We start from the raw sequence: 14,989 nt of genomic DNA, 5'->3' as shown, positions 1-14,989 counted from the left end.
TGCTCTGTTCCAGTAAGAGGGTGGAAGGGGATCCAGGTTGCCCTGCACAGAGATTTGCATGTCTTAACTCTGAAGAAAAACCTAAACTGATACAGTTTAAGTCAGGGTTAGATTTGCTGTCAGGTCATCTCTTAAATTCTGTTTTAATGCCTTGAAATCCTCTTTGGAATGAAGTGTGTATGCACTCTGACGAGAGTTAAACGTGTTCATATTCACTATATAAAATTTTAAATTGATATAGAGGATCTGCTAGGTACTCTGTTAGCTATAAGCCCAACTTAATTTCACAAGCAGTAAAATATTGTATCAATGCTTTAAACTTCAGTGGTGACTTTGAGGTAACATAAGCCTTAATTTTGTGGGGAAGGGAACTTCTCAATACAAAGGAAATTAATTCTAATAATGCTAATTTTACAGTAATTTGTTCCCTATGTGAAATATGCTTTTACCATAATTTAAGGGGCAAAATGGATGAGAAAAATCATGACCAAATTCTAATTTCAGAGAAAAAGTAAAAAATGCCTCAAAGAGAAGTCTAAAACTCATGTTCTTTGGATAAACAGTTCTTGTGTTATAGCTGAAACTTCATGTAATTCTATAATAGTTCACAATTGAGGGAAAATAGGATAAAAAAAGGACAAATAACCTTTTTAACTTATGGCGAGGATTTGAAAACTGATTTCACTTACTGACTTTAAGAAAAAAAATCATCAAATGATATACAGTTGTTTGAAATACAGATTTACAAAAGTACCTGTTTACTCTAGATTTATAGAAGTTCTTATTTTGTACTAAAAAAGCTACTCTTAGGGAATGCTTAGAAAATACTGTTTAGTTATCCACTTCAAGGTGAAATATACATTTTGAATTAATATTTCAATTCAATTCTTTTTAGTTTCTCAACTCTATATTGAGTATATTGAGTGACTACCACATAATCCTACCTTCTGAGAGATTCTTGTCTAGTGGGAACTTCAGGTCTTTTTAGTATAGTATGGTAAACACTGTGATGAAGGTATGTACATATGACCAATTTAAAAATTCTGGGTCAGGAGAGTAGAGAGAAGGTAATCTGTTGTAGTTGTTGAAACTAAAATTACAAAACATTGTTTTCATTTACACACCCAGTACAAAAAATAAATCCAAACAAAAAACTGTTTGAAGGGAAAAAAATGGTTTTGTACATGGGAAGGATCAATATAAATTCAAAAATTAGCAGATTTAGCTCTGTCTCTCATCTTTTTGAAACTTTTCTGTCAATACCCAGTCAAAACCCGAAAGTGTTCCCCTTTGAAATGTCATTTATAGGGATTTCCACGTAGACCGCAGGACTGTGTACTATTTTAGAATATCTGCTGAAGATTCTGTCATTGACCCGCTAACAGTCAAAACTGCGAAGACCTTTCTTGCAAGAGGGAAAGACACTGGGATAGAAGAAACTATTCAAACTTCATTTTCTCCCCTGTGGCTTGTGGTTGCCAACTCCTTCTCTTCCTCCTGGGAAATTGCCCCAGATCCCTCTGCTACTGCCTCAGCCTCCAAAGGGAACTCTGGTTCCACTGAAACATCCAAAGTCACCTCACACTTAGGTTTGATTCAGTCCAAAGTGACTTTTCTCCACCAATTTCACCATCTTCCATTGATTCCTTGGCAGCCTTGACAACTTCCTCACTGTTGAAGTCAGCAAAACCAAAACCCTTGGATGATCCAGTCCCCCAGTGAGTGATGATTATCATGGAATAGAGCCATTAAACAGCTCCTTTAATGTCTCTTTTGTGGTATTCTCAGACAGACCTTTGGCAGATAGTTTTGGATGGATGGCTTCTTGCATTGCGTGATCCGTTGGGTCCTTGCAACTCCAGCCTAATCTGCTCTGTCTTCAATTTCCCTTTTATTGCTGTAATTTAAAGCTTCCTTACCATCTTTGAATGAAGCACATTCTATAAATGCATACCCTTTAAGTTTGCTATTTTGGTTTTGGGGTATTTTGATAAAAATTGCTTTCTCAAATACTTCTGAAGAGTTTTTTTTGTTGTACTGTAGAAATAGTGTGGTGGGTGCACTGTGGTGGTATTACCTGATTGAGGTATCCTAATATTTCATCAATTAAAGGCAAATAAATAAGATTAAAAAAATCTGGGAAAATATTTTTTGATTCACCTCTCCAAGTGCTATTTTTCTATCTCCATGATCTTGACTTTGCTCTTTCCTCTGATACGGTACAGAGAAATGGATCATTCATCTATTTCTAGTCCCTGCCTTCTTTCTCAGGTTTTCTCTGAATCAGCTTCCATCTTAAATTCAATATAAGCAATCTTTTTATCTTTCCATTCTTGCTGACTAATATCATCTCCATAGCACCTTCAAAACACATGTTTTAATTCATCCCAAGTGACTTCATACAGCAGACTTTTAACCAAAAGTGTTCTTGCATTTCAGTCTTTCATATTGTCTTTTTCCTTTGATTTTTCTAGTTTGATTTCATTGCCAAAGACTTTTAAATCAGTGAATTCGATGGCCTTCTCCAGGTCTTCAGTAGATTCAATATTCCCATAGCAAAACTTCCTAGATACATCAATTTATACATCCATAACAGCAAGATCATTTTTGGCAGAAAAGTTCACTGAGAACTGTCTTTAATTCAGGGGCATATTTGCTGAATTTCAGGTTTCCAGCAAAGAGATTGAAAGAGTTGGTACGGTGGTTTCTACTTTCTGCTTCTTGACTTCAGGACCTGTTTTCTGCTTGGCCATTTTCTTTTCTTTTCTTTTTTTTAATAATTATTTATTTTTTATATAAGAACTGGGGTACAGGCCAGATGCACAGGAGGGTGAGAGGATTCACTGGAGTCAGAGTGGGGAACAGAATAGGCAGACTGAAGAAACACACTGCTGAGGGGAGCAGCGGGTGAAACAGGAGAGGTCTGCTGAGTCATGTGGGATTCTCATGGCTGGCTGGAATCGAACCTGTGCTACAGAGGCTGCAGACAGCTTCACAGTGCGGGGCTCAACCACCTGCGCCACCAGGGAGGCCCCATTTTCTTTTGTTTACCAGGTACTTCTTTGACAGGATCTTCCTCTCTTCATTTTCCTTATCATCATCCTCTTTCTCAGCCCTCAGTCATGTTCTTTGCCTTCACAGGAACAGCCTTTGAAGTAGCGTTCTTTGCTTTGGCTGGTGTAGTATCTGCAATTGCTTTTCATACTCATTTGTCTTCATCATCATCTCCCTGTTCATCTTCATCCTCTTTTACCTCATTATCCTCTTCCTTGTCACCTTCATCTTCCTTGCTACTGTCTTCCTTCTTGGAATTCTTGCCATTCTCAGCTCCCTTGTCAGGTGACTGTTCCCTTCTTAACAGGAATCACTGCCAGCGCTTTATCTGGTGTGGCTCCCTTCTTGCCAGTAGTGTGACTGTCTTCTTTGTTGGTGTAGCAGCTGCCTTTTTGCTAGAGGTGACAGCAGCTTTCTTTGCTAGCATGGCAACCACACCCTACATTTTTGTTGGAGAGACCATCACCTTCTTGGCTGCAGTTGTGACAGCCTACTTGCCTTTTTTCCTGAGGGATGACAGTGTCTTCTCCACTGCTACAATCATCTGCTGATATTTCCTTATCTTCACTATCTTCTTCTATCTCCTGTGGGGAGGGAGCCATTTTCTTGGGGTCATTTTGATTTTTACCAGCCTTTGTGAGAGCTTCATCATGAAGGCAGCTTATAACTCTGAGTGTGTGAAGGATGGGATGGTACATTGAGCCCAGAGGAACCCAAGCAACATCAATGGCTGCCACTAGCACTGAGAAATGAATCCTTTTCATTAAGGCTTTCCAGCTAAAAAGCAAATGTCTCTAGGGGAGTAACTGATTAAATAGGAGCTCAATTGTGCAATCATCTACCTCTGAGCAAAATGGAGTCAAATGACTTTTAATGGGAGAATGAAAAAAGAAGATAGAGGTTTTCTTGCTAGTGTTTCCTCCTAGGGAATTAACTGGAGATCGAAATGGGAATCCAGGGAGGAAATACAGTGTGGGGAAGTTTAGAAAAGAGGGATGAGGGTGAGCTGAATGACCAGGCCCCTCTCTGTAGTTACGTTTAGAGCTCAAATTTATGAACAGAAGTTCCTATTTGTCTTTGACCCCTCACTTAGTGCTTTAGTTTTCCTTGGTTCTCTGCCATGTATTCCTGGGAGAATGTTTCAGCCCCATGTACAGATTCAGCTGTGAATATGGCAACTAACTAGGACAAGAGCCAGAGAAGGCGTTTCTGAATTGCCTTGTATGTGTGGGGAGATAGAGACATAGAAGTTGTCCCTGGAATGTCAGCCCTTAAAGTATGTTTTCACACCAGTATTTCACCTTTTATCCTTATACCAGAGAGATTTTAATGAATGGGTGGAAGTTAATAGTTAATCTCCAAATCTTGTCATGTAGATTTAGAGAGAGAATTCTTATTCCTTCTAACAGAGATCATTATATTTACTTGTCTTCTGGAATCCAAGTGAGAAATTGGTGGTAAAACACAGAAATGCATTTGCTCTCAGGATTTACTGATGAGTTTGTCAGATATAGTTTGAAATCATTGTTATTTGTTGGATTAAAATTGAAATAGACTTGCTTTAGAGACGTAATAATCTCGATATGATCTCCAAGCTAAACAAAAAACATTTGGAAAGTCAAGAAATATTACTTCTGTGTCAGATATGCTGCTCAGATGTTCATCTTCATTAAGAGCGGTTCATCTCATTAAGACTGGAAGAAAAAAACAATCCTGGTTTTTATAAAGTTGTTCTTGATATAACTTCAGGTTAGAATCTACTAGTTTCTGTGACTTTCTTTGCCCAATCTGTAAACACACCTGGTGATAACTGCCTCTGAGGGTGTAAATGAGCATTAAATGAGGCATTATAGTGGGGGTATTAGTAAAAAGGCTTGAGTTATGACTTTCCCACTGATAGCTATGTGGGCAACTATATTTAATCTCGTTGAGTTAAAGGTGCCACATCTATTAACATGCTGGTTGTATAAAGAATTTAATGAGAGGATGAATGCAAAATCCCTGACATGCATTAAGTGCTTTGCCATTCAGATGTGGTTTCTTTGACTAGGATTGCGTTCATTAAAAAATAATTGACAACATTTAAGTATCAGAAGTGTTCTGGATTTCAGAAATCAGAAGCGCTGGCAGCCTTCTATTTGCATCTCTAGCTGGCTACTCTCCTCAGCTCTCCCTCTTTGGAAGGACTCTGGCTCCCTGCTGCCTTGCACATTGTTTGATCCTACAGTTGTAGGATCAGGCTGATCTTGTCGGCATTTATTGTTTGGTCATAAATGGAGACTTTGGTTAGAGAGTGTGTTGCATTGGGTGCGATGCTTGGCACATATGCTCAGAAAATATTTCCCTTTTTCTCTGTTAGGCCACTGATGCATAGTGAAGAGAACCCAGGTTTAATTTAGATGATTTTAGCCTTGAATGTATTCTGTCTCAATTGCTTGGGTGACCTGAGAGAACCACTTAATCTCCTGCCGAATCTTAATGTTTTCCCAGGGAAAATTGGAGAGTGTTGACTAGCTGATTTCCAGGTTTTCTTCTAGTAGTGAACTTGTCTAAAGAGTCTGATATACCATACACAGGGTGTTTGAAAAATTTTGTGATATCCTATCCATAAAATGAGAAATATGGAGTCAAGTTTCATTCTTTTGCATGTAGTGACCCAGTTTTCCCAGCACCATTTATTGAATAAACTTTCTTTGCTCCAGTGCATATTCTTTGCTCCTTTGTCAAAGATTAGTTGACCATAAATCTGTGGGTTTATTTCTGGATTTTCTATTCAGTTCCATTGGTCCGTGTGTCTGTTCTTGTTCCAATACCATATAGTTTTGATTATTATGGCTTTGTAGTATAGTTTGAAATCTGGAAATGTGATGCCTCCGTTCCCTTTTTTTTTATTTCAGGAGGGTTTTGGCTATTCAGGGTTTTTGGTGGCTCCATATGAATTTCATCAATATTTTTTCTATTTCTTTGAAGAATGTCATTTGAAATTTTTATTGGAAAAGCATTGAATCTGTAGATTACTTTTGGTAGGATGGCCATTTTGATAATGTTAATTCTTCCGATCCATGAGCAGGGGATGTCTTTCCATTTCTTTGTGTCTTCTTCTATTTATTTTAATAGTGTTTTATAGTTTTCTTTGTATAGGTCCTTTACTACTTTTGTTAGGTTTATTCCCAAGTATTTGATTTTACTGGCCCAACCACTTTGGAAAGCTGTGTGGAGATTCCTCAACCTACTAAAGATAGAGATTCCATATGATCCAGCAATTCTACTCCTAGGTATTTACCCAAAGGACACAGAAACATTAATTCAAAAGGGCACCTGCTCCCCTATGTTTATAGCAGCACTATTTACAATAGCTAAGCTTTTGAAACAACCCAAATGCCCAAAAATAGATGACTGGTCAAGAAGATATGGTATATATACACAATGGAATATTACTCAGCAATCAAAAAAGATAAATGCATGCAAGTTGCAGCAACATGGATGGAGCTGGAAGGGATCATGCTCAACAAAATAAGCCAGAAAGAAAAAGAAAAATACCGGATGGCCTCACTCATGGCAGGAATCTAGAAAACCTAAATAAGGGACCAGGAAAAGGAATAACATTATAATAAAGAAAAATCAAAATCAACAAGCAACTATAAACCAGACACACTATGGGGTGTGTGGGGAGAGGAGGGATTGGGGTCAAAATAACGGGGGTGCAGTTGTATGGGGAATATAAAAATAAATCTTAAGAAAATGAGAAATATGGAGTATAAGATCAATTAGATGTTTTAGAAAGTAGCTGAATATAATGCTCAAAATGGTTGGTAATACCAGTCTGACAGACTGAACAATCAAGTCTTGTAGTCCTGTGCTGTTGAAGGATACACAATTGCAAAAGAAGAGAGTGGCATGTTAAGTGATAAAAAAAAAAAAAAGGCCTCAGTCTTTATGGATCAACAAAACAGTCCTTCTTGAAAGTTACGTTATATATCTCTGTGCCTCATTTTCTGAAGGAAGTTGTGAGTTTGGGATTTGGTTATTCCTATAAGTAGGAGAAATAAAACAGCTGAGGATTTATTGGTGTCAAAAGAGATACAGAAATGTGATCTCTGAATCTCAGTGATGATAGTCACAGCACATCAGTGCACTATATTGGATGTGTCTCTTTAAAATAATATATTGCTGAAATTTAAAAAATAACCAGTTGAATGGAATTGGAGGGGATTATGCTAAGTGAAATTAGCCAGAGAAAGAAAGACAAGTAACCTGAAGATTTCATTCATGTGAAATATAGAGAAACAAAACGAAAGTGCTAATAAAACCAAACCAAGACAAAACCTAGAGATATGACTACAGAATTGAGGCTATTGGGGAAGGAAGTGGAGGAAGGAAGGTGGAGATAGGAACAAACCAGGGAGGGGTCCAGTGGTGTATGGTAAAGGACTATGGGTACTTTGGTGGTGGGGATGGTGGGGTGACATGCATATGAGGAGCTGTGAACCAGTTCTCCTGAAACATATACAGTGTTGTAATTCATTGTTACTGAAAGTGGGGGAAAAAAAAAAAACCCAAAACCAGAAAACCTGAGAATTAATCTTTTAGCTGGTGATTTTAGTATAAAACAGGTGTATTGACTGTGATAAATGTTATATTGAGATTTATTTCCTCCATATTTTTTTCCATTTTCAATTAATTTCTCCTTTTTTATTGTGTGCTAATGCTTTTTCCTTTTTTTCTGCTTTTCCTGGTCATAAATGTTTTCCCCCATTACTTAGCCTAAAATGGTTGTGCATTCCATTTCTGTAAGACTTAAATTTAACAATATTCTGATTCAGTTTACAAAAGATGAATCTGATTTTAGCAAATTTTGTGAATCAAAGAAGTAGAAAATTATTTTTGCATCAGAAAACATGAGCATTTAGGGTTCTAAAATATGGATTTGTTGTTCTGTGGCTACAGTCTCACATTTCATAGCTACTTGTTAATTATATTCTTATTAGTGGTTCTGGGGAGTGATCCATCATAGAGATGTGACATTTGTATAAATCTACCGTGGGATGATACAATCCTTGCTTCAGCATTGTAGACGCTTTGTTAATAGATCTGTAATCAGGTGAAGTTGTCAGTGACTGAACTTGAGTTCGAAAATAAAACAAGATCAAAGGCAAAAATAAACCTCTCTTAAGAAGCTAAAAAAATATCTATTGAAACAACATGAATTAAAGGCTCACCATTTCATTAGAGAAATGAACTCTCTCAGTTATGGTGACAGATACTCCTCCAGTCATCATCTCTTGTTTATTGTCAACATCAGTGGAAATTTTAAATTAAAGACTACTAAGGGAGAAAAATCTGAAATAGAGAAATAATGTTGTAATTTTTTTAAAAAGTTATCCTTTGGAAATGGTCTTTAGTTTTAGGTTTGCTGTATTCATACTCAAAGCTTTCATTAAATCTAGTTAAATGAAGTTACTAGTTGCTAAAAGAACAGCTGTTGGGAGTACTGTTTGGCTTAAATCTCTGATTAAAATATTGAAATTGTTTTTCTAATCTCCTGTGGGTAAAGATGAATTCCTGAATATGTTAGCATAGTGGGCTTCCTATTACTTTCTCTTACCATATTCAGAAATGTGTTGATGCAAACAAAATCAAATCAAGGCAATTGTGATGTGGAAATTGTATCAGGCTTCTGGAATTTTCAGTTTTTTTTTTTTTTTAAAGATTTTATTTTTATTTGTTTATTTATACAAGCACTGGGTACAGTCAGAAGCGCGGGAGGGTGAGAGAATTCACCAGAGCCAGAGCGGGGAGCAGAGCAGGCAGAAGGACCGAAGTACACTGCTGAGGGGAGCAGTGGGCGGCAGGAGAGGTCTGCGCGCCATGCGGGACCCTCCTCCGGTGGCCGGGGAGCAGCCGGGGATTGAACCGGCGCTGCAGAGGCTGTGGGTAGCTTCGCAACCCAGCGCTCAACCGCTGCGCCACCGGGGAGGCCCAATTTTCAGTTCTTGGCATGTTTTGCGTTGCTTACTTTGAGCTGTATGTACAACTCTGTCTTTGCATTAGTTTGTTAATCTTTTAAAAATTAAAATTGTCGTTATCTTGGACTTGTGGTTGTGAGATAAGAAAATTCAAAAAGGCAAAGAATTGTTTTTTAAAACATTGTGTATTAAAATTTATTAATGTCAAATTTATGAGAAACAACCTTTCTAACAAAGAAAGAGAAAGTGACACTGAATCCGTGATAGTACTGAAAATTCAGAAATACTTTTGGAAATAGGAAATATTTTCCAACTACTTCATGTATGATCTTTCTTTCCTTTACCCTTTAAATTATATTTTTAGGTGTCCTGGAGAGCAGTGACATTTCAGACTAAGATTCACCAAAGCATTGGAGGAGATTTAAGGTTTTCTTTGCTTGAGAACAAATTTGACAGTTCTTTACTTTGATTTTATTTTGAAGAGGCTGTGTTCCTTTCAGTAACTGTTTATTTTGCAATGACGTAAGACTTGCAGATCAGTTCCTTGGTTAGCATATAAACCTTCCATATATACACTTTACCTGGGTTTCCTTCCCTAGGGCTTAGCTATTGCATTGACTTTGTTGCTATCTCTGTCCCTCTTGTCCACATACCATGTTCTCTCTGAACTGTTTGAGAGTTAACTCTAGACTAACCCTTAATATTTCAATACACATTTCCTAGGAACTAGGACCTTTTCTTATATGACTTAGTACACAAGAAAAATGAATATATTTTATATCCGGTTTACAGTCTGAACCTAAATTTTGTCAATTTTCCCTACAGTGAACTTTATAATATTTCCTCCCTTCACTGAGTTCAAGATCCATTTATAGGGATTGTATTTGATTGTCATGCCTCTTTAGATTTTTATAGCCTGGAGCTGTTCCTCTCATCCTCATTTGTTCTTTCATGACCTTGATATTTTTAGAGTATAGGTAAATTATTTTTTAGAATGCCCTGGAACTTAGGTTGTCTGAAGTTTCTTCACAATTGTATTTGGATATATGCTTGCTTGTTTATTTATTTACATTTGTTATGGACTCATGGATTCTTCTTATTCAGTGTCTTATATAACAGTGTCTGTTATTATCAGTATTCATTTTGATTTTTGAATCATCCTAAATTTGGCCAGAGCACCTTCAACCTGGCTTCTTATCTTTTTGTTGTCAGCCCATCAAAACTTCAGTAATTTTTTTATTTTTAGGCATGACACTCTCTGTTCCAAGCTCATTTGTACCTCTTTTGATTCAGCACTGGGATCAACCAATTAATCAAGGAACCCTAGTCTTTTTCAGTGGGTAATAGTATTTAGAGCATGGTGCTAGGTACACTGATTGCTATTGCTACCAGAGTGTCACATTTGGGCCCCCTTATAGTGCTGGGGGCTAGGGAACAGGGAGAAAAAAGGAGGGAGAGAAGTTGGAAGGGAGGTAGGGAGAAAAATATATATAGAGAAAGGGTGGTAAGAAGAGGAAGGGTAGGATAGGATGTGTAACCATATATACGCATAATATGTATGTAAATATATATACATATAATACACATGTTGTAGTGCATACACTTTTCTATCCAGCCATCTTTTAAAAAACGTGAACTCATACTGATACCTTCCATTTCAATCCAGTGCCAGAGAGTTCATTCTGATATTCTTCTTTCTGTATTTGTAACTCACTTCACCATCTGTGAAAAACCTGGCATCCATTATTCTCAATATAGTACCTACTTTTTGGTTCAATCCTAAAAATACATAGTATTTTAAGAATTTCTACCCTGTACTACTGTAAAAAAGAAACCAAATGCCTGCAGTTTATTGTTCATTGTTCTTTTTGTCTTTAGACTGAAGGTATATGGTCAAAGTACTGCATTCAAATGTTACTAGGGCTAGTTCCTTTTTTCCTTTCCTCATTGCGATTATGTTCTTTATCTGAAGTACAATTGGTCATGTTTCTGATGTATTCCATTTTAGGATCCCTTTATCTATGTTTGTTGACTTTTAAAATAGTAATATGGTTTCAAAATTGGAAGTTGTGTCCAAGAAATGTCACAATTCCTATTCTTCCTACCTGGTTTCCACTGTAGATATCTAGTGTCATTTGGTTCTTGTTTATCTTTTACTTCATTTGTAAAAATATGTAGATTCATGTATATTTTCTGTTCTTTCATACACAAAAGTTAACATACACTGCATTTTTGAATTTTGTTTTATCACTTAGCATGATATTCTGGATGTCACTACATGTAAATTTATAGATAGTCTGCATTCTTCTTTACAACTGCATAGCGTCCTTTGTGTGAATATCACATAATTTATTCATCTAGTTTCTAAATGTTGGCATTTAGATTGTTTGCAGCAATTTGCAGTCAGAAAGAATATATTGGTGACTAACTTTGTGCATACATATTTTGGTAATGTTGGAGGTGCATTTTTAGGGTAGATTCCTAGAAATGAGATTGCTAGATCCATAGATAAACACTTAAAGAATTTTGTTAAATATTGTCAAATTACCTACCAAAATGACTCTACCAGTTTTCATTCCTTCCAGAGAGATAAGTGATGGCTTTTCTTTATGATCTTGGTTAATACTCTCCAGTAGCTTCTTTCTTTCTTTCTTTCTAAATTTTTATTTTCCTTGTTTGTATGGGGAGAAAATTGTTATCAGGCCAAAAGCCTGACTTTGTATAATTTATCCTTCTGAGTGCATTGAAGATGAGCCATCTAGTTGCATTTTCTCTGTTTTCCCAACTCTATCTTTTGTTCATTTTCCCCTGGAAAATGAAGTTCTGGAAACAGATGTCTTTGTTACTTACGTAGCAAGATTTCTACATGCATTAGTGGTTCTCAAAAATTTACTGGGCATCAGAATCACTGGAAGGGTTTTTTAAACACAGATTGGTGGATCCCTTTCCCAGAGATTCTGATTCATTAGGTCTCAGGTGGGGCTAGATTATTTGCATTTGCAATCCAAGGTGATGTTGATGCTGCTGGTCTGGGGATCATGCTTTGAGAACCACTAGTTTCTATAAATGCAATGGCTATGGATGTTTAAGTGAGGTTGTTAGATCTTATAGTTGACAGTACATATTTGAATAATTGTATAGGACATACGTCATTATAATGTCTATTACTGAAGAGAAAGATATCTAACAGACTATTAACCCTTAATACTGAAGCCTTTTGTTTATTTTTCATTTATTCATCAGATTTTTTGGCTTCAATTACATTTTCTAGGCACTGTAAAACCTTCTATTTTATATCCTGAGGAATTTTATTTAAGTAAAGTTAAATAGCTTTTCTAAGGTCCTACTTAAAAAACAAAAAGTCCCTGATGTCAGGACCTTTTGAATAATGTTAGCTGTTCTGTGCCTTTTTCTGTACATAATTGACTTTCACTGTAGTAGAGCTGGGAGTTAAAGCTAAATTTAATTTGGCAAACTTAATAATGGCTTTTGTAACTGATAATGACATCTAATTTACCTTGAGGTAAAAAAAGCTTTTGGATAAAATACTGTTTCTTTAGGTGTTATTTGGTTTTGTAACAACTGGGTTACCTTGTCAAAAATTGCACCTATACTTTGACTGAAATGAAACCACACTAGTCAATCCTATTTAAGCTAGTGTAGAACTGACTGGGTGACCTACTGACTGTTAGAGACTGGTGTATCACAAGAGGCCTAATGGGAAACTGACCTCTGCAACCTGATGTTTTATTTTGACCTATATCTACACTGGTAATAAAATAAATAGTTATTTAAAAGTGTTTTATATTTAGATATTGAACTTGCATTTTTTTTGTTAAGGTGGTACATACAAATTTCTGTCTTGGCTAGAGTTAAAATTGGGAACAGAGAAGAAAAACTTGAAAAATCTTGGTTTCTAAGTGACCAAACATATAATATCAGATCTTTGTACCAGTGGCTTGATGTTAAGATGCACAACATGTAAATAATTGATTGAACAGAAACTAAAACAGCCATTAAAGTCAGCTGAATTCTAAGATCCCTGACATGAACTCATTATGGTCAGATTAATGAATAGGATGACTAATATTCCAATGAAAAGAGCTCAGATACAGTCTCTGGCATGTATATGGATCTGGAAAATTAGTTGGGCTTAAATAAGCATTTAGTTTTAAAACTTTAATTTGAATATGGAAATCCTGAACTGCAATCCATCAGGAGACACAACAGAGCCTTGGATTTTCTCCCTCCACCTCCCCTACAATAGAGAACAAAAACAATGATTGTTTTTAGAAAAGATATAAAGGATAATGCACCTTACATTCATCAAACTCTATAATTTTTACTTATAACTTTCCCTGAGACATTTCTCTTTTCATTCTAGAAAGCTTCCTTACTGGATTCATCTATGCTAATAATTTAATTCTTGTACTAAGATGACCTCTAAATGTATACCTCCAGCTCTTTGATGAGAATTCAGATTTGTGTAGTCCAATACATGCTGGACAGCTTCACTGTTCTAGTAATAAGTCAAACTCAAAATTTCCTGTAAGGAATTTGTCTCTCACCTACCTTTTCCTGCAGAAAAGATTACTTTGCCTGCTCTGTCTTATCTAGAGATTATATCTGCATGTTTTACTGTGCTCTTTGATTTCTCCTCTATTACTCATATGAAGTCATTTGTTCTAACCTGCCAGTTCTCAATAGTCTTACCCAGCAAACCTACTCTCCTCTTTTTATGTTCTCTTGTTTTTTTTTTTTTTTTAAAGATTTATTTATACAAGCACTGGGTACAGTCAGAAGCGCGGGAGGATGAGAGAATTCACCAGAGCCAGTGTGGGGAGCAGAACAGGTAGACTGATGAAGTACACTGCTGAGGGGAGCAGCGGGTGTGGCAGGAGAGGTCTGCGTGCCATGTGGGACCCTTGCTGGCAGCTGGGGATGGAACCGGTGCTGCAGAGGTTGTGGGCAGCCTTGCAGCCCAGCGCTCAACTGCTGTGCCACCGGGGAGGCCCTGTTCTCTTGTTTTGACTTTGACTGATCTACTTGTCCTTGATGTGATCCTCTCAAGTATGTCTTTTATACTGTAACCATAATATTTTTTTAGAAAAAAAAATTCTGACTAGGTTACTTCCTTTTAAACAGTTTGATGATGACTGATTACCAATAATACAAAGTCCAAACTCCTGGACTCCACCTAATAATCCACCATCATCTCACTCTTGCTTACTCTTTCACCTTAATGTCTTGCCATTCACCACTTATACTTTTTAAGATAACTGCTGTAGGGTCCCTGAAAATACATGAAAATGCATGCTCACCTGTGATTGTGCTTACTGATTCTGTTTTACTGATCTTTGTGTCTTCTTTAATTATTTTGCTAAGAATTGGTACTGATTCCTTTTGGATGCCTTTCTTGATGATTTGTTTCCCTCATTCAGCCATCCCATACCAGATTATGTCTGTTGACTTTTCTTTCTTTCTTTTTTTTTTTTTTTTTTTTTTGGTGGGACCCTCGCCGGTGGCTGGGGATTGAACTGGCGCTACAGAGGCTGCAGGCAGCCTTGCAACCCCGCGCTCAACTGCTGCGCCACCAGGGGAGGCCCTCTGTTGACTTTTCTCTAAGATCACCTTAGGACACCATGTATATAGTTCTATGGTAGAATCTTGTCTACTTTATTGAGTTTATCTTTAAGTTCCTTGATTGAATGGTTTCCATTTTATCTCTCTTTGCATCTCTCTAGTCTCATGTCTGCTTAGGAAGGTAGAATTAACTACATAAAGGTAGCAAGGCCTATCTTTGCTTTTTCTTTAGTGCTAGCCAGTTTTTGTAATATCGATAAATTATTATTATTATTATTATTTTTTTTTTTTGTGTGTGTGTGGGACCCTCGCCGGTGGCTGGGGAACAAACTGGCGCTACAGAGGCTGCGGGCAGCCTCACAGCCCAGTGCTCAACCACTGCGCCA

The 14,989-nt window shown here is 36.9% G+C and overlaps 1 protein-coding gene and 1 pseudogene across 2 annotated transcripts in view; one reads left to right on the top strand and one right to left on the bottom strand.

Annotated features, from left to right (window-relative positions):
* The window catches only part of SH3GL2 (SH3 domain containing GRB2 like 2, endophilin A1), a gene marked incomplete at both ends in the record, with an annotated part of 186,512 nt that overhangs the window by 75,704 nt on the left and 95,819 nt on the right, over positions 1 to 14,989 (top strand). The window lies entirely within an intron of this gene.
* LOC311172685 (nucleolin-like) lies at positions 1,575 to 3,752 on the bottom strand (annotated as a pseudogene). Its single transcript has 4 exons — positions 3,553 to 3,752; positions 3,038 to 3,080; positions 2,161 to 2,756; positions 1,575 to 2,077 (listed from the first exon to the last, which is right to left on the bottom strand). The product of its transcript is annotated as a nucleolin-like (transcript).

Source organism: Talpa europaea, assembly GCF_964194135.1.
Source record: "Talpa europaea genome assembly, chromosome: 7".
Classification (NCBI taxonomy): domain Eukaryota; kingdom Metazoa; phylum Chordata; class Mammalia; order Eulipotyphla; family Talpidae; genus Talpa; species Talpa europaea.
The sequence above is the reverse complement of the archived record's forward strand: the minus strand, read 5'-3'. Positions and strand labels throughout refer to the sequence as shown.